General features: G+C 47.3%; 1 long non-coding RNA gene across 1 annotated transcript; it reads right to left on the bottom strand.

The window, feature by feature from the left end:
• Positions 1-1,275: 1,275 nt before the first annotated feature.
• LOC118473159 (uncharacterized) lies at positions 1,276-15,493 on the bottom strand. The gene is made up of 3 exons (XR_004852179.1): positions 13,997-15,493; positions 6,895-13,355; positions 1,276-6,253 (listed from the first exon to the last, which is right to left on the bottom strand). It is a non-coding gene; the product is annotated as an uncharacterized lncRNA (long non-coding RNA).
• Positions 15,494-24,176: the final 8,683 nt, after the last annotated feature.

A 24,176-nucleotide genomic window follows, 5' to 3' on the forward strand; every position in this document is an offset into this window, starting at 1 on the left:
CCACCCTCCTGGTGATGGCGCTCTGCCAGCTCAGCACGCAACTCCGCAATCTCCGTTTGAGCCCTGCTTAGCTCGTCCAGAGAGTGGTCCAGCTCAGTGTTAAGCACTGCGACTAGGTTGACGGTGCTGCTCAACCTAGGGTTAGCCTCACCAACAGGTGAGACAACCACACTCTCGGTGCTGCCAGTAGGGCGGCGGGGGTAGTACCGAAGGTTAAGACCGTCGGCCACCCCACCGAACAAAGAACAGTACTGGGAGAGTGCACGTCGTGCTGCATCCTGCATAGCCGCCTCTGCAGTGTCCCTCTCGGAGATGGAATAGTGCTCCGAAACGGCCTCCGCACCCCGGAGGTCATCCTCCGGACGGCGAACTAGGCAGGTAGCCTCCCAGCGGTCCGGGTACCTCCCGCGACTGTGCTGGTAGACTACACAATGATACTCGATCGACCAGGTGTGCCGGTCGAAAGCCTGGCGTAGCAAGGTGTCGAGTGCGTCGTGGAAGTGGCAACCGCGAGCGGCGTCACGGGTGATGGGTCGGGCGACCCATCCTTCCGCCTCCTGCGGCTTAGAAGACTCCGTGCTGTGGTCTGAGTCGTCGTCGGGGTCTCCTCCAGGATCTCCTCCAGTAGCCGGGGCGTCCCGCGGTGGTGCAGGGGGCGCCTCCAGCTGGGCCACAGAGGAACGGGGCCTCACGGACTCCACCTCTCGCTGGGGTGGGGAGGAAGAGCCATGCTGCTCTCTGTGCTGGCGCCGGCGTTCCTGCTCCTCACGCAGGCGGTGGTGCAGCCTCTCCAGGTGACTCGACTGACCGGACACGGTGCGGTGCAGAGGACGCTCCGCAAGTCGAGACGGCAGGAAAGGAATCACCGACTTACGTGCAGTGTGTCTAAGACGAGCCATCTACAAAAGACACCGTAAGCATAAGAGTAAGAGCAGAACTAATATGACAAGTGAATAAACCATATACAGAATAAGATAAAAATTTTTGACAAGGTATAATATAGTATATATATGTAGTAGAACATAGGGTTGGTCGAGGTGACCGACTTTTTGAAGTAACATCAGAGGTCAAGGTGAGAGGGAAGGTCAATAGTCCTTAGTACGACTAGTGCTACTCTAGGTCAGCGGTCCTACAGTCAGCACGGCTTTGATACCACTTATGTCACACCCGGTTTTGGAAGGCAAACCGAATGCGAACTATGTACGTGCCAGGATCAGAACTCACGTACACAGCGATTACATAAATGAACATCATCGCACAATGCTCGAATAATAACATAAAAGAGTATTAACTTATTACATCACAGAGTCATAGACATCCACATAGTCATTGTCTTAACAGGTAAATCAAAGTACTAGCGAAACGCAGTAAAGATAAGGCCTCCACAGGCAGCTGACTGGGGGTTTCCGCCAACCCACATCTAAAACTCGTCGTAGTCTTGGAACTCCTGGAAGTCTCCTTCCACGACTTCGCCTTCTCCTGAGCAGTGGTTACAGTGCGGGCAACCTGGTGTTTTGTGGTAAAGCAAGGATGAGTACACATCAACGTACTCAGCAAATGTCCCGTTTGGCTGAAGTGGACTAGCTTTATGTGGGGTTAAGCTCAAGCAGTTGCTTTTAGTTGGTCAGGTATTTATTATTAGTGAAGCCAAGTTTTAGCAATAACCAACCCGTGAATCATTTCCTCATCGAGGAACATCATTATCACCATCGAACCAAAATCATAAATAGAACCATTGTATATCGAACCATCTGTATCTCTAATCAAAGAGGATCCCAAGGCTGCTCTTAACCGTGAGCACGGCTGATATACCAGTTTCACTACCCTCTGCAGAGGTTGCACACTTTACCCATGAGTCATGATTCCCTTTCTACCCGGGGAGAGCTAATCCCCATTGACCACTACCTAGGTGGTCCGGCAGGGCATCACTACATAGCTTTTACAAAGATTCCCTAGAGATCATAGCTGCCCGTTAGGTTTCTCCAGTTTGATAAACACAGTACCCCTCCCCGCAGGAGAGTGACTAACAAAGAGCAAAACGAAAGAACCTCGGCACTCAGCCTCGGCAGAGCAAGCACTGTGCCTGGACCCCATTGACGGCACGACGGCTAAGCAACTACACCTCTAGTTCATCCAATTAATCAGCTAAGGGCATCCCATTTCACCCTCATGGTTGCACTGTTATCCCGGGTGGTCTCTCAACGAACAAGTCCTTACGGAGAGGTACTCAGGAAACAGCCTGAGCCCCCTAGAGTATCACAAGATCATCAACATCATCGGGATAACAGTATCATAAATAGTCACATCATGTTCATTGATTAAGTTAAAGCAATAGCAGAGTGCTAACCATAACAGCCCATAAGGTCATCAAGGATAAAGTAAAGTGTAAAGCTAGTCAATCCTTAGGTTTCAAGTAAGTAATGCGGGGTAGTAAGTTATAAATGAATAGGACATAATGGGACAGAGGACACTTGCCTTCACCAAACTGCTGATCAGGGACTTCCTCTGCAACCTCCTCGGGAAACACAGACTGCTCGTTGTCTACGTAAAGTAATCATTCACACTATGCACTTGGGAAGATAACAAACAAAAGCAACATACCAAACATATGCAGCAAAGAGATCACAAGTTCGTAGTAGAAAAAGGATAGGCTCTCTGGTGTTCCCTAGGTCTGGGGTAGAGGACTATACAAAGTGATTCATTATCCACTAATCAGGTCTAAGTCAGTGGTGGGATTAAATTATTACCTGGTTTTAAGTTCCTAAACTTAGGTGTTTAAGTCCATAAACTTAAGTACTCTAACTTTTATTAAAGTCTACCAACTTCTAATTATCTCAAATAGTGATTCATTATCCATTTCTCAGTACCATCGGTAAGCCAACGGTTGAGAGTTCACTCTGGTTAACAGTTGATCGTGCATTTAGGTAGAAATCTATTTGGTCAGGTTGTTTATCCATTTCTTCAGGCGAGATGAATTATCCACTTGGTTAGGGAATACATGGATTAAATAAGAGAGCGAATGAACAAATTCTGGCATCTCAGCAGCAGGGGAAACAAATCTCCATTTTGAGAGCTAATCAGTTGTCTCTCGACACTAAAAAGCTCCAAGGCTTGACCTTTACACAAAGGATGTAAAGGGAACGGGTATGAGTAGTCACTACCAAGATCAAAAGAAATAAGACCACACATGAGAGTGGTATGCCCTTTTGATCCAACGGAGATGACAGATGTTGCTTGATCATTTAACAAACAACATAGAAATTGTTTCAAAGAAGGAGTCCACGGAAGATAACACATCAGTGTAGTTCCATAATGGATCATGACTAGAGACCTTGATACCAGCATGCGCTAAGCAGCAGAACCTTGCGTGTACATTCACAAGGGGCTCTCAGTTTCGCTGTGGCACCATAAGTCCTTAATCATGACACCATCACCGAACTGGCACCAATAATGAATCTCACGTAGCAAAAATAGATTGGGCCAAGATAACGCATTGATATAGTCTCATAATGGATTACAACTACTAACGGTGATACCAGCGCGTGCCGAGCAGCACAACCTTGTGTGTATACCCACAGGAGGCCCTCGGTTTCGTCGCGACACCGTCGGTTTTAGTCACAACACCATTACCAGACGTAACCAATAAGAAATCTCGCGTGACACCAATGAATTAGGCAAGGGTGACAATATACAAAGAGATACTCCACCTGTAAGAATGGTTACAAGTAGAGAGCCAAATAGATTATGGCCCGATGAAATAAACAAGGCATGGCCATAACCTAAATTTGATGAAAGGAGTACGACAGGAGACTGTTACTTCAGCCCCAAGCATATTTCTATGCCCATCGTAGAGATCACAAGGTCAAGGATCAGTATCTAACTAGATACAGGGAAAAACAATCTTAAGATTAAGTTGGAATGCCTTCGATAGATATGGGGGAAACCAAAGACATCAAATTCCAGAAAAATGGTTGGACATGTCTTTCCTAGGATAGGTTGATAAAGTGACATGGCGATCCTTAAAAACAGGCAAACTGGATAAGGTACATCAGCTTGTACCAATTGTCAAGGGTAGGGTCTAAGATGGAAATATGAGTCGAGATTATTATTTTAAGCTTAAGTACCCTTTTTGTCCAACGAAGAAATTATCTAAGCATTCATTTGTATAAATTTGGGTCAAGGAGGGGTAACGGAAAAATCAACCTTGATCATGGTTCACCAACTAAGAACATGGCCTAGATTTGGGTTTAGGCAAACAAGTCACTAACTTTCTATTAGTACATCAAGCACAAGAGCAAACACCATTTACACTAATGGTCAAATCAAAATAGCCTGAAAGCTATCTAAACATGTAGCTTTAAGACACCATATTATTTACAATCAATGGTTACTGGAATAAAGATGAGAGAAGCATTTTGGGTGTATAGGCGACAAACATGATGCAACAATCAGGATGCATGCTCGTCCTATTCGTCCTCACTGATTTTGCCAACCAAATGTGGCAATAGCGTTCTATCTCGGTGGCATAGTTACGACTCTCACGGTATTTTGCTAGTCGTCAACTACACATACGTTTTCGAGGTTAGTGTACCTGCAGAAAATCCATTACAGCCCAATTCCCAATGATGCAAGTCACACATGACAGTTTATCACAGTTTATACTCCATATATTGTTGTATGGAGGCCAGCTCATCATTAAGCGCCGAGCCACGCATAGGCGCCGTTGCCACACTTTTAACCATAGGGCAACTCATTATGGTAACTCACCTTCTTACCTGAGCGTAGGTGCGTCGTTACAAGTACATTACACTTCTCAGTACTCCCATGTCTGTATACCCATACACATCCATGGGGTACTGAATTCCCAGAAAGTAAATACTCCACATCGCAGCTTTCATATATACATATATAGAACATGTATATAATCAAGCGCCACAATTAAGCATTCCCCTAGACCGGCGGCTGTTCGGTCATGCTCTCACATCTCACCTTACCTTGAGCGTCGATCCATTCAAAACTGAATGGCCTCAAAAATAACAATACACATGTATGCAATACCCCCGGTTGTGGTTTTCAACTAAGCCACCTGATAATCCTTAATTTAGGGCTTAAGAGAGGATGTCGCTAGCATTATAGTTTTTTTTTAAAACGGTTTTTCAAAACCAAACAATGTGTTTAGTTGAAAATAGGTTTTTCAAAACCAAAACTTTTGTTTTGAAAATATGTATGTGACTGTATATACTTAATCCAGCTCCGATACCAGCTGTGGCAGAACCTCCCAAGTTATTGGGCCCACATGCACCTGTCCTTGTCTCAAAGACCTCAGACTGCTATGCATGTGCACCAGATAACTTAACAGGATCCGTCCGATTGCCCCAAGGACATCGGATAAACCACGAACAACCAGAACCGCGGGATTAAGTAACACAAATCACACGACATATGTAGCACTTAACCCTTGCATATGTCAACCCGCCACCGGGGTTCTTAAGACCGGATCAGGTTCACGCAAACCGAGAGCACAGATACACCACCGTCCAGCCTCTTGCCACGGAGGGTACACGCTACTCTCGCCACCGCTCCACGCCCATTTCGTGTTATCTTATTCCGGCCTTAGTCTGCCCGAGGCAAGGCTTACCCATGACGAGGCATGTGACCAGTTAAAGGGTCCTCGGTCAGCACGCCTACATACGCGTTAATCCTTAACCAACCTGGGTAGAACATCACCTGTTCCTAACCCAAGTCTCAATTTCAGTATTCCCATCCTTAGGATTGTGTCTGTTCCTTAGGATGAAAGAGCATCACAGGGAGCTTTGCAGTAAGATCCCACTATTGCTCCAAATGAAAATATTCTTGCAGGTAGAAGCCATCCCCTCCCGGGTTAAATTGAGGACAACCTCTATCCACAAGATCTAAGTAAGGCTAAGCATTTTTGTAAAACATATTTTGATACTTCACAGAAGTATCTATAAAGGTATGGATATCAAGGAAAGTAATGCATCAAAGGGTTCCAAGCAACTCCTATGAACTTAATGCACATTTCACTAGACTTAAGTGTGCGAAAAGTATTTAAAAACACAAGGAAAGGGGTTGCATGCACCGGGGCTTGCCTGAGTAACACTAGGTTAGTGTTGTTAGGTGACGTCCACTTGACGAGTATCTTCAGGCTTGTCCATCAGCATCATCCTGCGGAGTAGCCCGCGCTTGGGGTCGACTTGGCTTGTCTTCCGCATCGCGCGATTGATTAACGTTCCTGAATGAAATGCATTATGCACATGAATGCATATCGACGGAAATATTACAAACCTAAATAATGTTATGCGATAGCGAATTAAAACACCTAGCAGCGAGGCGTTAAACTATCTTATACGGAAACACTAGTTATTAGCGTACTAAGCGTAATAATTGTGCTTCTCTAGATTAACTAAAACTAACACAAACATCATGAAACATAAACTATACACATTTAATACAATTAGCCTAAACATAACTTATCAGCTAATTGTTTAACTTCTAAACTTATCACTCGTTTTATAGATTATACTACATCGCTCATAAAGAACTAATTTAATTTTATTTCTCTCCTCACATATTTTACATATCAACAATTAATCAATTATTTCTTTATCGTGAATATACATACATCTATAGAAGTGATTAAAATATTTTATCATTACACAGGCCTACTCATATTCTACTCGGTACACTAATTTAACTATTTGATCGGAATAGCGAGATAACTCGCTATAACTGAACTTGGCTCGATAATCGCAAGAACTGCGAAGTCGACGAGAGTTTCGTGACTCACGCAATTTATCGAGCACCTAATGAGCATCGCACTAACACATTAATTTATTCAACGATCGAACTATTCTGAATAATTTATCAGCTTACCGTTTCCATAGCTGACACGATCCGCGAGATCGGTAGTGATTTTTCGATCCAGGCAATTTGTCGAGCGCTTGGAGAATATCGCGCTGCTAGCTTCGTCTTCACCCGATTCTTGGGATTTCTTGCTGACGCGCGGAACGACGGCAGTCGAATCGGCAACAAAGTGTTGGCGAATTCGATGAACACGACCACAGTCGCGAGCTGACGCGGTCAAGATAACTGTGGCCAACGAGCTTGCAACAGAAGCGATGATGATGGTGCGGGAACTCGACATGCTGTGACGAGCAGATAAAATTCGTGCACGCGGCAACAAAGAAAGAGCGAGCTGCGCGTGAGCAGAGAGCTCCACACGAAAGCTCGACGCGCGCAGGGACTACGGCGAGCTAGAGCAGACAGTCATGTGAGATGTACACAGGGAGGAGCAGTGCCGAGCTGGGCGACAAAGCGAAATCCGGGCTGGAGCTCGCGACAACAGGGAGCAGGGCGCGCAACGAGCTAAAGCTGGAGCGTTGACGAGCAAAGAGCTTCGCGCGCGCGAGAACAACAGAAGCTATGCGCGCGACGCAAAGGCGAGCAGGATGCAGCCAACAGGGGAGCTTCGACGGCGAGCAATTGAGAACGGCTCGACTACGGCGAACAGACAGCTCGCGGCCTGCGTGAGGGGATCGACGGCGGACGGCGACCATGGACGAAGGGCGCGCAGACGGGCGAGCAACAAGGCGACGGAGAAACAGGAACGCGCGCGGAGAGAGATCGACTGGGCTGGGCGCCATGGGCGTTCGCGGCTGGGCGAGCGGCGCTCGGCAAGGAGAAACAGAGCGCGCAGTCAGGGAGAGCTCCGGGCTGGGGCGAGCTGTAGAAGAAGAAACTCGGCATGGAGAATAGGAGCTGGGCGCGCTAGCTCACAGAGGGAGAAGGACGCGCGGTCGGCCGAAGGAGCAGAGGAGACGCGCGGTGGAAGAAAGGTCCGAGCCAGGGGCGAGCCGCGTCCAGCAGCTAGAAGAAGACGGCTGGGTGAGCGCGCGTGGACAGGAGCGATTGAAGGAGACGCCAGGAACAGGATAAGAGAGAAGCTCAGCTGGGCGCAGGGGAGATAGAGCAGGAAGACGCGCGTGCTTAGGCCATAGGAGATGAGCGGTGGTGGGGATAAGGCTGTTGGTGCTCCACAGCAAAGAAACAGAGAACGAGATGAGAAATATCAGGGGATAAAAACAGAAGCTAAGTACGATGGAATGAAAGATCCGGCTGAGGATATTTCCAGAAAAAATAACGCGCTAAGAATATCCCAGGAAGCTGACATGATGAGCTCTAGCGGCAAAAATCTCGTCGTAGGAAAGTTTCTAGCGTCTAGGAGATGTACGTGACCTGTGAACTTGTATCGGCTGAAGATAATATCAACATAAGGTAAGGCTAAAAGCCTTAGGAGGGGATGACGTGGGGATATTTTAGTTTTAGATTTTTTTCTGTTTTTGTTTGTTTTAATTTCCAGAAATCGTAAGTATCTCTAAGTCCTGAGCGGAGCGAGACGTAATCGGAATAAATTAGAACAGTATTTTGAATTGTATTCCTATTGATTCGAAATCAATAATTTCATCCGTGTCTGAACACCTGGTTCCACAGCCACGGATAATTTACCAGTGAATTGGAGTTCAATTAAAATTTCTCGGACGAGCTGTCTCGGTTTTTGATTTAGCGAACTAAATCACGTACCAATTACTTGCTGTTAGTACTAATTATTACAGTCGTCTGGTTTGTTTCGGACAGGACGTAAATGGACTGAATTAACGGATTTCGACTTCGGTATTTTAATTTACGACTAATTTCGTTAAAGTTAAACCGACTAGAAATTATTCGAGTCCGGCTCTAATTACCAAATACTTCTGATTATTAGTCTTGCGCATGATTTCTCTCGGCGATGCGCGATTTAGATTATTTTACTCCGAATAATTTTAGTTGTCGAGTTCAAATTAATTTATCCGGGATAAAACCATCCGAGTGAGTTCGGACTTCTGAATTCGTATTCGCGGACGATGAATTTTAAATACTCATCGGACGCACTGATTTTCGGAACAACTATATTCCGATCATCACAGAAATTTAGGAAGAGCACGGACAGATAAAAATAAAAACGACGTCGCACTCGCGACAAACGGAACAGATGCGATATTAAAATCGCGATAGGTGAAAATAATTAGACCCTAGTGTCCGTCTTATTCACTGATCTTACGTGCTTAAATCCGTACTCGTTGTCGAGCGGAATATAAACACCTGGGGTGTTACAGCCCTCCCCCCTTAAAAGAATCTCGTCCCGAGATTCGGAACGAAAGACTTTTAAGAGTAGAGAAGCATGTAATCCACGTCCATATCAGCGGTAATCATAAGGCAAGCTTGAACGAAGGCGAGTGCCTCAGGATAGGGTTTCTCTAGTGGACATATCATGTATTGCCTTAGGCTAATTTAGAGATGTCCAACAATACAGTTGATGTCTGCCAGAAGAACACATAAGGTTTCATGTGTGCAGTTTGCTTTTTCTGATGACACTGTACTATCTGAGTCTGTTGAGAGAGCGACTAATGCGCGATTTTACCTAAACAGAATCAGATGCACCATCTTGGGTAAAACACCCAGAAAGAGGTTTACCAACAAGTGGTTACGGTAAGCTCATAGCACACGTGACAAGTGCGGATGTCGAACAACACCACAGTTGACCCGTGGCTAGCCAGAAAATCCAAGTCCAAGAGAAATGATAAAGACTCGTAAAATATCAACGAAGAGATCCGTTGATGTTGGCTCTGCAACCAATCCATTTTATCAAGCACTAGTCATGGCTCGACTTGATCACTCATGCTGGAAAAGCACACGCGAGACGATCGAGGCACGACTAGAGCGATGATTAGGTGGTTACTAGTCGAATTAACTTGGTTTTTGTAAGTAATTTCTCAGGATGGTTTGTGCCAAAGTGAGTTTAGATAACTCGACAAATCGATCTCTAAACTCAACCTTTGTTCATTGGGCAGTTACAAGTTAGTAAAACCAACTTGTTGAACTATTTTTGACATTGGGCATGTCCTCTCAGTACCATCGGTAAGCCAACGGTTGAGAGTTCACTCTGGTTAACAGTTGATCGTGCATTTAGGTAGAAATCTATTTGGTCAGGTTGTTTATCCATTTCTTCAGGCGAGATGAATTATCCACTTGGTTAGGGAATACATGGATTAAATAAGAGAGCGAATGAACAAATTCTGGCATCTCAGCAGCAGGGGAAACAAATCTCCATTTTGAGAGCTAATCAGTTGTCTCTCGACACTAAAAAGCTCCAAGGCTTGACCTTTACACAAAGGATGTAAAGGGAACGGGTATGAGTAGTCACTACCAAGATCAAAAGAAATAAGACCACACATGAGAGTGGTATGCCCTTTTGATCCAACGGAGATGACAGATGTTGCTTGATCATTTAACAAACAACATAGAAATTGTTTCAAAGAAGGAGTCCACGGAAGATAACACATCAGTGTAGTTCCATAATGGATCATGACTAGAGACCTTGATACCAGCATGCGCTAAGCAGCAGAACCTTGCGTGTACATTCACAAGGGGCTCTCAGTTTCGCTGTGGCACCATAAGTCCTTAATCATGACACCATCACCGAACTGGCACCAATAATGAATCTCACGTAGCAAAAATAGATTGGGCCAAGATAACGCATTGATATAGTCTCATAATGGATTACAACTACTAACGGTGATACCAGCGCGTGCCGAGCAGCACAACCTTGTGTGTATACCCACAGGAGGCCCTCGGTTTCGTCGCGACACCGTCGGTTTTAGTCACAACACCATTACCAGACGTAACCAATAAGAAATCTCGCGTGACACCAATGAATTAGGCAAGGGTGACAATATACAAAGAGATACTCCACCTGTAAGAATGGTTACAAGTAGAGAGCCAAATAGATTATGGCCCGATGAAATAAACAAGGCATGGCCATAACCTAAATTTGATGAAAGGAGTACGACAGGAGACTGTTACTTCAGCCCCAAGCATATTTCTATGCCCATCGTAGAGATCACAAGGTCAAGGATCAGTATCTAACTAGATACAGGGAAAAACAATCTTAAGATTAAGTTGGAATGCCTTCGATAGATATGGGGGAAACCAAAGACATCAAATTCCAGAAAAATGGTTGGACATGTCTTTCCTAGGATAGGTTGATAAAGTGACATGGCGATCCTTAAAAACAGGCAAACTGGATAAGGTACATCAGCTTGTACCAATTGTCAAGGGTAGGGTCTAAGATGGAAATATGAGTCGAGATTATTATTTTAAGCTTAAGTACCCTTTTTGTCCAACGAAGAAATTATCTAAGCATTCATTTGTATAAATTTGGGTCAAGGAGGGGTAACGGAAAAATCAACCTTGATCATGGTTCACCAACTAAGAACATGGCCTAGATTTGGGTTTAGGCAAACAAGTCACTAACTTTCTATTAGTACATCAAGCACAAGAGCAAACACCATTTACACTAATGGTCAAATCAAAATAGCCTGAAAGCTATCTAAACATGTAGCTTTAAGACACCATATTATTTACAATCAATGGTTACTGGAATAAAGATGAGAGAAGCATTTTGGGTGTATAGGCGACAAACATGATGCAACAATCAGGATGCATGCTCGTCCTATTCGTCCTCACTGATTTTGCCAACCAAATGTGGCAATAGCGTTCTATCTCGGTGGCATAGTTACGACTCTCACGGTATTTTGCTAGTCGTCAACTACACATACGTTTTCGAGGTTAGTGTACCTGCAGAAAATCCATTACAGCCCAATTCCCAATGATGCAAGTCACACATGACAGTTTATCACAGTTTATACTCCATATATTGTTGTATGGAGGCCAGCTCATCATTAAGCGCCGAGCCACGCATAGGCGCCGTTGCCACACTTTTAACCATAGGGCAACTCATTATGGTAACTCACCTTCTTACCTGAGCGTAGGTGCGTCGTTACAAGTACATTACACTTCTCAGTACTCCCATGTCTGTATACCCATACACATCCATGGGGTACTGAATTCCCAGAAAGTAAATACTCCACATCGCAGCTTTCATATATACATATATAGAACATGTATATAATCAAGCGCCACAATTAAGCATTCCCCTAGACCGGCGGCTGTTCGGTCATGCTCTCACATCTCACCTTACCTTGAGCGTCGATCCATTCAAAACTGAATGGCCTCAAAAATAACAATACACATGTATGCAATACCCCCGGTTGTGGTTTTCAACTAAGCCACCTGATAATCCTTAATTTAGGGCTTAAGAGAGGATGTCGCTAGCATTATAGTTTTTTTTAAAACGGTTTTTCAAAACCAAACAATGTGTTTAGTTGAAAATAGGTTTTTCAAAACCAAAACTTTTGTTTTGAAAATATGTATGTGACTGTATATACTTAATCCAGCTCCGATACCAGCTGTGGCAGAACCTCCCAAGTTATTGGGCCCACATGCACCTGTCCTTGTCTCAAAGACCTCAGACTGCTATGCATGTGCACCAGATAACTTAACAGGATCCGTCTGATTGCCCCAAGGACATCGGATAAACCACGAACAACCAGAACCGCGGGATTAAGTAACACAAATCACACGACATATGTAGCACTTAACCCTTGCATATGTCAACCCGCCACCGGGGTTCTTAAGACCGGATCAGGTTCACGCAAACCGAGAGCACAGATACACCACCGTCCAGCCTCTTGCCACGGAGGGTACACGCTACTCTCGCCACCGCTCCACGCCCATTTCGTGTTATCTTATTCCGGCCTTAGTCTGCCCGAGGCAAGACTTACCCATGACGAGGCATGTGACCAGTTAAAGGGTCCTCGGTCAGCACGCCTACATACGCGTTAATCCTTAACCAACCTGGGTAGAACATCACCTGTTCCTAACCCAAGTCTCAATTTCAGTATTCCCATCCTTAGGATTGTGTCTGTTCCTTAGGATGAAAGAGCATCACAGGGAGCTTTGCAGTAAGATCCCACTATTGCTCCAAATGAAAATATTCTTGCAGGTAGAAGCCATCCCCTCCCGGGTTAAATTGAGGACAACCTCTATCCACAAGATCTAAGCAAGGCTAAGCATTTTTGTAAAACATATTTTGATACTTCACAGAAGTATCTATAAAGGTATGGATATCAAGGAAAGTAATGCATCAAAGGGTTCCAAGCAACTCCTATGAACTTAATGCACATTTCACTAGACTTAAGTGTGCGAAAAGTATTTAAAAACACAAGGAAAGGGGTTGCATGCACCGGGGCTTGCCTGAGTAACACTAGGTTAGTGTTGTTAGGTGACGTCCACTTGACGAGTATCTTCAGGCTTGTCCATCAGCATCATCCTGCGGAGTAGCCCGCGCTTGGGGTCGACTTGGCTTGTCTTCCGCATCGCGCGATTGATTAACGTTCCTGAATGAAATGCATTATGCACATGAATGCATATCGACGGAAATATTACAAACCTAAATAATGTTATGCGATAGCGAATTAAAACACCTAGCAGCGAGGCGTTAAACTATCTTATACGGAAACACTAGTTATTAGCGTACTAAGCGTAATAATTGTGCTTCTCTAGATTAACTAAAACTAACACAAACATCATGAAACATAAACTATACACATTTAATACAATTAGCCTAAACATAACTTATCAGCTAATTGTTTAACTTCTAAACTTATCACTCGTTTTATAGATTATACTACATCGCTCATAAAGAACTAATTTAATTTTATTTCTCTCCTCACATATTTTACATATCAACAATTAATCAATTATTTCTTTATCGTGAATATACATACATCTATAGAAGTGATTAAAATATTTTATCATTACACAGGCCTACTCATATTCTACTCGGTACACTAATTTAACTATTTGATCGGAATAGCGAGATAACTCGCTATAACTGAACTTGGCTCGATAATCGCAAGAACTGCGAAGTCGACGAGAGTTTCGTGACTCACGCAATTTATCGAGCACCTAATGAGCATCGCACTAACACATTAATTTATTCAACGATCGAACTATTCTGAATAATTTATCAGCTTACCGTTTCCATAGCTGACACGATCCGCGAGATCGGTAGTGATTTTTCGATCCAGGCAATTTGTCGAGCGCTTGGAGAATATCGCGCTGCTAGCTTCGTCTTCACCCGATTCTTGGGATTTCTTGCTGACGCGCGGAACGACGGCAGTCGAATCGGCAACAAAGTGTTGGCGAATTCGATGAACACGACCACAGTCGCGAGCTGACGCGGTCAAGATAACTGTGGCCAACGAGCTTGCAACAGAAGCGATGATGATGGTGCGGGAACTCGACATGCTGTGACGAGCAGATAAAATTCGTGCACGCGGCAACAAAGAAAGAGCGAGCTGCGCGTGAGCAGAGAGCTCCACACGAAAGCTCGACGCGCGCAGGGACTACGGCGAGCTAGAGCAGACAGTCATGTGAGATGTACACAGGGAGGAGCAGTGCCGAGCTGGGCGACAAAGCGAAATCCGGGCTGGAGCTCGCGACAACAGGGAGCAGGGCGCGCAACGAGCTAAAGCTGGAGCGTTGACGAGCAAAGAGCTTCGCGCGCGCGAGAACAACAGAAGCTATGCGCGCGACGCAAAGGCGAGCAGGATGCAGCCAACAGGGGAGCTTCGACGGCGAGCAATTGAGAACGGCTCGACTACGGCGAACAGACAGCTCGCGGCCTGCGTGAGGGGATCGACGGCGGACGGCGACCATGGACGAAGGGCGCGCAGACGGGCGAGCAACAAGGCGACGGAGAAACAGGAACGCGCGCGGAGAGAGATCGACTGGGCTGGGCGCCATGGGCGTTCGCGGCTGGGCGAGCGGCGCTCGGCAAGGAGAAACAGAGCGCGCAGTCAGGGAGAGCTCCGGGCTGGGGCGAGCTGTAGAAGAAGAAACTCGGCATGGAGAATAGGAGCTGGGCGCGCTAGCTCACAGAGGGAGAAGGACGCGCGGTCGGCCGAAGGAGCAGAGGAGACGCGCGGTGGAAGAAAGGTCCGAGCCAGGGGCGAGCCGCGTCCAGCAGCTAGAAGAAGACGGCTGGGTGAGCGCGCGTGGACAGGAGCGATTGAAGGAGACGCCAGGAACAGGATAAGAGAGAAGCTCAGCTGGGCGCAGGGGAGATAGAGCAGGAAGACGCGCGTGCTTAGGCCATAGGAGATGAGCGGTGGTGGGGATAAGGCTGTTGGTGCTCCACAGCAAAGAAACAGAGAACGAGATGAGAAATATCAGGGGATAAAAACAGAAGCTAAGTACGATGGAATGAAAGATCCGGCTGAGGATATTTCCAGAAAAAATAACGCGCTAAGAATATCCCAGGAAGCTGACATGATGAGCTCTAGCGGCAAAAATCTCGTCGTAGGAAAGTTTCTAGCGTCTAGGAGATGTACGTGACCTGTGAACTTGTATCGGCTGAAGATAATATCAACATAAGGTAAGGCTAAAAGCCTTAGGAGGGGATGACGTGGGGATATTTTAGTTTTAGATTTTTTTCTGTTTTTGTTTGTTTTAATTTCCAGAAATCGTAAGTATCTCTAAGTCCTGAGCGGAGCGAGACGTAATCGGAATAAATTAGAACAGTATTTTGAATTGTATTCCTATTGATTCGAAATCAATAATTTCATCCGTGTCTGAACACCTGGTTCCACAGCCACGGATAATTTACCAGTGAATTGGAGTTCAATTAAAATTTCTCGGACGAGCTGTCTCGGTTTTTGATTTAGCGAACTAAATCACGTACCAATTACTTGCTGTTAGTACTAATTATTACAGTCGTCTGGTTTGTTTCGGACAGGACGTAAATGGACTGAATTAACGGATTTCGACTTCGGTATTTTAATTTACGACTAATTTCGTTAAAGTTAAACCGACTAGAAATTATTCGAGTCCGGCTCTAATTACCAAATACTTCTGATTATTAGTCTTGCGCATGATTTCTCTCGGCGATGCGCGATTTAGATTATTTTACTCCGAATAATTTTAGTTGTCGAGTTCAAATTAATTTATCCGGGATAAAACCATCCGAGTGAGTTCGGACTTCCGAATTCGTATTCGCGGACGATGAATTTTAAATACTCATCGGACGCACTGATTTTCGGAACAACTATATTCCGATCATCACAGAAATTTAGGAAGAGCACGGACAGATAAAAATAAAAACGACGTCGCACTCGCGACAAACGGAACAGATGCGATATTAAAATCGCGATAGGTGAAAATAATTAGACCCTAGTGTCCGTCTTATTCACTGATCTTACGTGCTTAAATCCGTACTCGTTGTTGAGCGGAATATAAACACCTGGGGTGTTACAGCGGCATAAATCTACTCCGGCGAGGAATTAAACGCAGCAGAAGGCAATACACGGGTCGATAGGGGCGGGAGAGGTTCTTTACCTCAAGGCGGGCTCCGGGGACTCCTCGGTGGCGGCAATGGCGCGACGGTGGCCCGGGGCGACGGTGGCGGACCTCCGCGGCTGCACGGAGGACGGCGGGTGAGCGCGGGCAGAGAGAAATAGGGAGGGGGAGAGGGAATTGGGGCGCGTCCCGGGTTGCGGACGTCGAGGCGGAGCTTACCGTGGCAACGGACACAGCGGAGCTCCCACGGCGGCCGGGAAACGAGCTCGGGACGGCGGGGATTTGTGGCGGCGGCTCTCGGGCGTGCGCGCAGCGAGGGAGAAGTGGAAGAGGGGTCTGCTGGTGCGCAAATGAGAGAGGGGGAGAGGGCGAGTGGGGTTCTGGGCCCAAGTGGCCGGGGGTGGGGCGGTTGTGAGCTCCACGCGCGACATGGGCGCGGAGAAGGCGGCCGCGCGCAGCTCGGGCGGCGGTTACGTGAGGACGACGGGGCTGACAGGCCGGGCCCGCGAGCAGAGAGAGAGGGGAAAGCGGGGGCGGGCGCGCGGAAGGCGGCCGCGCTGACGGGCGGGCCCGCCAGGGTAGAGAGAGCGGGGGGGGGGGGAAGAGGCGCGCGCGCGGGATGGGCTTAGTGGGCCGAAAGGCCGAGGGGCGGCAGGGTTGGGCTTCTTTTTCTTTTCTTTTTATTCTGGAATTTGTTTTCCTTTTTCTTTTTATTTTCTCTATTTGATTCAAATCCAAATAAGCCACAAATTCAAATTAGACTTTCCAAGAATTATGCACCAAGCAAAAGTGAAATCTAGGGTTCAACATGATGCAACAATTCATACTCCCTTAGGGTTTAACCTATTAAACTATAATTACAAATAAAATAAGCACTTTTCTCCTATAGACATGAAAAAGAAAAGAATGAGGAAAGATAAGAAAAGGGAAGTAACACCTGAATTTGTGAATATGAGCAAAGAAATTTTATACCCCCAAATTCAGGGTGTTACACCGGCCAAGGCATCACGAAACGCGCTAAGACCTCGGAGGAGTCAAACCACTCCTCCGAGGCCTCGGGGGCTACACCCGGCGGGTGCGCTCGCGCGCACCCACCGGAACGAAATGCAACCGAGAAAGGCCGGTCCCCTTGCAAAAAAGTGCGACAAAAGCCTCCAAGCGAGTACCAACACTCCCTTCGAGGCTCGGGGGCTACTGTCGGGGACCATAATTAGGGGTACCCTCAAGACTCCTAATCTCAGCTGGTAACCCCCATCAGCACAAAGCTGCAAAGGCCTGATGGGCGCAATTCAGGTCAAGGCTCCGTCCACTCAAGGGACACGATCTCGCCTCGCCCGAGCCTAGCCTCGGGCAAAGACAGCCGACTCAGGAGGACTCACGTTTCGCCCGAGAGTCCCCTCAAGCAACGGGCACACCTTTGACTCGCCCGAGGCCCAGCTCGGGCAGGCTTCGCGGAGAAGCAACCTTGGCTAGATCGCCACGCCAACCGACCATATCGCAGGAGCATTCAATGCAAGGATCGTCTGACACCTTATCCTAACGCGCGCTCCTCAGTCGACATGGTCGAAGTGACCGCAGTCACTTCGCCGCTCCACTGACTGACCTGACAGGAAAACAGCGTCGCCTGCCCTGCCTCGACTGCCGTGCCACCTGCCAGGGTGAGGCTGACAGCAGCCAAGTCCAGCCTCGGGCGCCATAGGAAGCTCCGCCTCGCTCAACCCCAGGGCTCGGACTCAACCTCGACTCCGGAAGACGGTCCCCGCCTCGCCCGACCCCAGGGCTCGGACTCCACCTCGACCTCGGAAGACGGTCTCCGCCTCGCCCGACCCCAGGGCTCGGACTCAACCTCGACTCCGGAAGACGGTCTCCGCCTCGCCCGACCCCAGGGCTCGGACTCCACCTCGACCTCGGAAGACGGTCTCCGCCTCGCCCGACCCCAGGGCTCGGACTCAACCTCGACTCCGGAAGACAGTCTCCGCCTCGCCCGACCCCAGGGCTCGGACTCAACCTCGACTTCGGAAGACGGTCTCCGCCTCGCCCGACCCCAGGGCTCGGACTCAGCCTCGACCTCGGAGGAGTCACCGCCTCGCCCGACCTCGGGCTCGGACCGACCACGTCACAGGGGGGCCATCATTACCCTACCCCTAGCTAGCTCAGGCTACGGGGAACAAGACCGGCGTCCCATCTGGCTCGCCCCGGTAAAACAAGTAATGATGGCACCCCGCGTGCTCCATGACGACGGCGGTTATCAGCCCCTTACGGAAGCAAGGAGACGTCAGCAAGGATCCGACAGCCCCGACAGTTGTGCTTCCGCATGGCTCAAGCACTCCTCCGACGGCCACGAGATCACATGAACAGGGCAGCAACACCTCTCCAACAGCCACGTCGGCATGTACACAGGGCTCTGGCTCCTCCCTGCTAGACACGTTAGCCCATTGCTACGCTCCCCGTTGTACACCCGGATCCTCTCCTTACATCTATAAAAGGAAGGTCCAGGACCCTCGTACGAAAAAGGTGGCCGCGCGGGAGAACGGACCGATGCACAAGGCTCTCGCTCTCTCTCTCCATCGCGAATGCTTGTAACCCCCTACTGCAAGCGCATCCGCCCTGGGCGCAGGACAACACGAGGCCGCGGTTTCCCCTTACTGTTTTCCCCCTTGTGTTCCGTCTCGCGCCGACCCATCTGGGCTGGGACACGCAGCGACAATTTACTCGTCGGTCCAGGGACCCCCCGGGGTCGAAACGCCGACAACATGCTAACATCTATGTATTTTTTACGAAGAAATGGTCTCCACCAGAAATACAAGAATGTGATTTGTAGTAAAGAAAACATATCTAGAGTGAGGTATAAGAGCCTCTGATTGATAATCGATGGCCATACAACCCAAAATTTTGATGAAAATAGACATGAACGTCTAATTTCAATAATACCGAAGTCTACTCCCTATGAATTTTTGACAAATAAATGATCTCCATAAAAAATTCAAGAATGTGATATATGACAAGTAAACATATGTGAGATGACGAATATGAATATCTGGTCGGTGATCAATGGTCATACATACCCTATTCTTATCAAAAATAGTAAAAAACAATTATTTTTCAATAATATCAAGGCTAACATTTATTGATTTTTTACGAATAAATAGTTTATACAAAAAATACAAGAATGTAATATATAGTATGAAAATATATGTAGTGTGAGGTATAGGAAGGAGTTTTTGAGGAACATTTTTTGAAGAAGGATCGAACCTATTTGAGTCTATAGCACACAACGGATTTCCACGACTCAAACCCGCAATCTCCTGGTCACAAGGCAGCAGCTTTACCGCTGTGCCAATATTCCGCTATCAATATGTCCTCTCAAAATAATATAATAATTCTACCGATCAAGGGAACATCAGAATCACCTTCTAACAGAATATCTACAAAATTCAATTCCTATATATACAGTGCGTGGTAATTTTATAGCAACACCTGAATGTGCATCAATTATCCATGATATTTACTCGACAGTGACATCATTAGAGAAGGAACAAAAGATGGATGGGAGATAGCTCATCTGTCTTCTCACCGAACTTCCTTAACAACTTATCATAAGCAACTACGGGCATGCAGTTCATCTTGATCACAGGTTTCAAGACCTCCTCGTCGGAGGAATCTACCCCTATGACGAGGGAATAAAGGAAAACGGACAGAGGAGCTCTGCTGGTTGGGTCGTTTGACACGACCCGTAGTATCGGGTTTGGGTCGTGTTGGCCCGTGTATCCTTATTGAATGTGTCAGGTTAGGTCTTTTTCGGATTGATTTGGGTTTTTTTCGGATTATATCGGGTTAAAAAATCATATCCTATATCTGGTTCATAAATTATTGTGGGTCAAAAACTGTGGTCCACTTGTCCATATCCAGTGGCGAACGCAGGACAAAATTTCAGGTGAGACGATAACGTAGGAGACAAATCAATATACTAGACCATTTGATAAAATTAGTTTCATGGTAATATTATGGAGATTAAGTGATAATATGATGATAATATTATGGAGATTAAGTGATAATATCAGGAGTGTTCTAAAATAACATGAATACCGAAACTTCATTTTGGCCACCCTAAAGGAGAGTTGGAGAGAACAAAGGGATGGACTGGCGGGGACTGGACGTTAGGGCGAAGTGGACGTATCAGCACGTCGGTGTGGAGAGTTAGCGACTCCACCGCAAAATGACGACGGTGAGGCGACAATAGGCGTGGGATAGCGAGGGCATGCGGCGATGCGATGACGAGGCAAAAGGCGGTGGCAGCAAGTGATAGCCATTGTCGCGTTGCGACAACACGACGTGACCCTTGTGAGATAGCGAGGGCGGGTGGTGCTGTGAAGCCAAGGTAGAATCCCATTAATAGCCTACCCATCCGTCGGTGCAGATTAGAAAGCAAAGTAGATGTACTACGTGCAGGATCCCGACGTGGTGACGAGCACCACGACTCGAGTGGGGAGTGGGCTGAGTAGTGAAGCACCGAAAAAAAATTAGATCAAAGTATATTTTTCATTAAATTTAGTCTAACCTACTATATAAAAGTTTATTTATTTTATTATATATATAAGTCTATATAAAAGTTTATTTATTTTATTATATATTTAAATCTATGTATAAGAGTTTATAAGGGTCGTGGCCCCCATTGCCCTCCCCTTGCGTCCGCCACTGTCCGTATCTATCCATTGCATTGATCGTTTCACTGTGGGCTGGTACCAAATCCAATCGTCCAGAATGGAGCATTGTGTTCGAACCAGAATTGAGCGGCGGACTGTCCGGCCCTGAGGCCGGACGGTCCGCGGTCCGGACGGTCCGCGCCTGTGGGCCGGACGGTCCACGCGTGCGCAGAACAGATTAGGGTTCCAAGTTTTGTGCTACGGTTGTTAGCTATATTCGCGGGATTAGCTCGGAATCAGTTGTGTAAAGGGTCCAGCCCCCCTCCTCTATAAATAGAGAGGTCTACGGCCGATTTGTAATCATCAACAATCGAATCAATACAACTTTTATTCGTATTTTATCCTAGGAGTAGTTCTAGTCTAGTTTAGGTTTAGCCACTCGATCCCCAAATTCTCCGTCTCTCCTCGACTCTACGTCGATTAGAGGAGTCTAGGTCGGCCTGCCCGAGCCTAGACACCACCTAGGATCTCTACTCCCCGACGGGGTCCCTCCCGGGAGCGAGATCCAGGCGCCGTCGGCGATCTTCCGCCGTCCCTGCGTACGTGCGGACCGTCCGGCCCCAGGGCGCGGACCGTCCGGCCGTCAGGCAGAAGTCCCAGCAGCGCACCAGGCCGCGGACCGTCCGGCCCCAGGCCGCGGACCGTCCGCCCTTGCGCAGAGATCACCACCGCGCCTCGCACCAGGCCGCGGACCGTCCGGCCCCGCGCGCGGACCGTCCGCCCCTGTGCAGAGGGCACCGCCACGGTTCTTGTTGAGTGTTTGGCGCTCCGAAAAGACGTCAACATACTTTTGGCGACTCCGCTGGGGAAAACACATATAGACCTATCAAATCGGCCCTCAATGGTCGGTTCAAAAAATAGCTCTGAGGTTTCCACCAGCAATATCATCACACCGACATGGGAAGCCTTGCCGGCTGAAGAACAGCTCCTGTTCGAGGAGCGCCAGGAGCAGCTGATCCGAGAAGCAAAGACGAAGTTCCTGGCTGACTTCAAAGTGGACAGGAACAACAAAGTCGTTCGGCAACGGGCGACAGATCTGGCTTCGCTCCGACCTACTACGATTACCCCAAATGTAAGTAGCACCAACGAACTCCAATCTCTTAAAGCTTACATAGACGAACAGCGAGAACAGATGCAAAATATCATAGGGGTTATGCAAAACGATTGTAGGAGACTAGTACGTGCATTTGATAAATCTAGTATAGCAAATTTTCCTTCACACAAGGTTGAATTAGGAGATAATACATGTAGTACATCGGTTAAAGGTTGTCACGACCAGTCACAACCCCCTTATGGGATGCCGATGGACACGTACCCTGAGCAAACGCAAATCGGCAGTAAACCAGCCGATCTACACGTGTCCGGACCGTCCGCTCGCGAGCGCGGACCGTCCGGGTCAGCCACAGCCGGGCCCATTTTTAATGAGTTACCTAGACACGCACCCGAGCCACCACATAGGGCACCGAACTTAAACTATCCAGTCGGACGGTCCGCATACAACGAAGGACGGTCCGCATATAATCACGGACGGTCCGGGTACGTATCCGGACAGTCCGCGCATGAGTCTTTTGAGGGGGATTATTACATGAATCCTCGCCCGTCCCAGCAACACTTCTCATCACATTATGCAATGCACCAGCCCATTAATTCAGGATCTAGAGCCCAGGAAAGCTTTCCGGCCCCACCTAGAAGGCCGGAAAGAAACGATCAAACATATGAGCCATATAGGGCAAATGGAAATGCACCACGTAGCTCAAACCAATGGGGGGAACGACAACATGCTAACATGCAACCAACCCCACCTATGTTTGACCAGAGAGCCGGTGGTCTTGCACCAGCTACCATTGGTATAGTGAGGGAAGAAATAGCCGGGGCGTTCCGAGATAAGCTCGGAGTAAGCATGATCCCTGGGGGGCAATCATATCGGAAGCCTTATGACAGCCGATTTGATCACCACCCATACCCACAGGGAACCAGGATACCCGAGTTTGCAAAGTTTTCGGGTGACCAAGGAAAGAGCACGCGTGAGCACATAGGCCAGTTCCTAGCACAATTAGGAGAATTGGCCGACACCGAAGCATTCCGTGTGCGTTTATTTTCATTATCCTTAACAGGGACTGCATTCACATGGTATGCCACGCTCCCTCCTAATTCCATTTTGTCATGGGGAGACTTAGAGCAAAAATTTCATGAACATTTCTTCTCTGGTGATTATGAGCTAGATTTAGTAGACTTAGTGACCCTACGACAAGAAAAGGATGAATCGGTTAGTGATTATATCCGGAGATTCCAGGATATGAGAAACCGATGCTTTCAAATTCATTTAACAGATAAACAACTGGCGGGAATAGCCTTTGATGGATTGCGTTATTATTTAAAAGAGAGATTAGAAGGCATCCAGTTCTTTACTCTAGCACAATTACATCAGAGAGCTTCGGCTTGTGAAAGCCGAAGCAAAGAACTAGTCAGAACGGTTCATCATAATGTCCCTATAGTAGAACACAATCAAAGTAGTTCGGACGATGAACCAAAGAAAGTTTACACTGCCGAAATAGTTTGGCCTGAGCAGGCCAAATCTTCGGCTTGCTACTACTTGCAGTCAGTTCAAAAGGAACGACAGGAGGAGGTTAAGTTTACATTTAATGTCGGCAAATGTGATAAGATATTCGATGAATTACTAAAAAATGGTAACATTAAAATTGATTATATCGTTCCACCTGCCGACGAACTAAAGCGTCGCGCATACTGCAAGTGGCACAACTCATTTTCCCATGCCACTAATGATTGTAATGTGTTCCGACGACAAATTCAATCGGCCATTAATGAGGGACGATTGAAATTTCAGGAGGACACGGAGCCCTTCCCAATGAATGTGATCGACTTTAATGGCAAAAAGGTTCTAATTCGGCCCAACACAGCCGATAAGGGCAAAGACAAAGAAGTCATCATCGGCAACGCACGGGAGGCCGATGGAAACAACAAAATTTCTTGCAGGAAAGTGATGGCCGAGAAGACTCCTGATGGAGGGGAGACACTGAAGGTAACCATCACAAACTCCAGCGCTGGGGGGCAAGCACAGACAAGGAGATATGCGCGAGAACCCATACTACGCATCGCGGACGGTCCGGTGTCCAGGCGCGGACGGTCCGTAACATC

This window comes from Zea mays, chromosome 8 (assembly GCF_902167145.1).
Source record: "Zea mays cultivar B73 chromosome 8, Zm-B73-REFERENCE-NAM-5.0, whole genome shotgun sequence".
In the NCBI taxonomy this organism is placed as follows: domain Eukaryota; kingdom Viridiplantae; phylum Streptophyta; class Magnoliopsida; order Poales; family Poaceae; genus Zea; species Zea mays.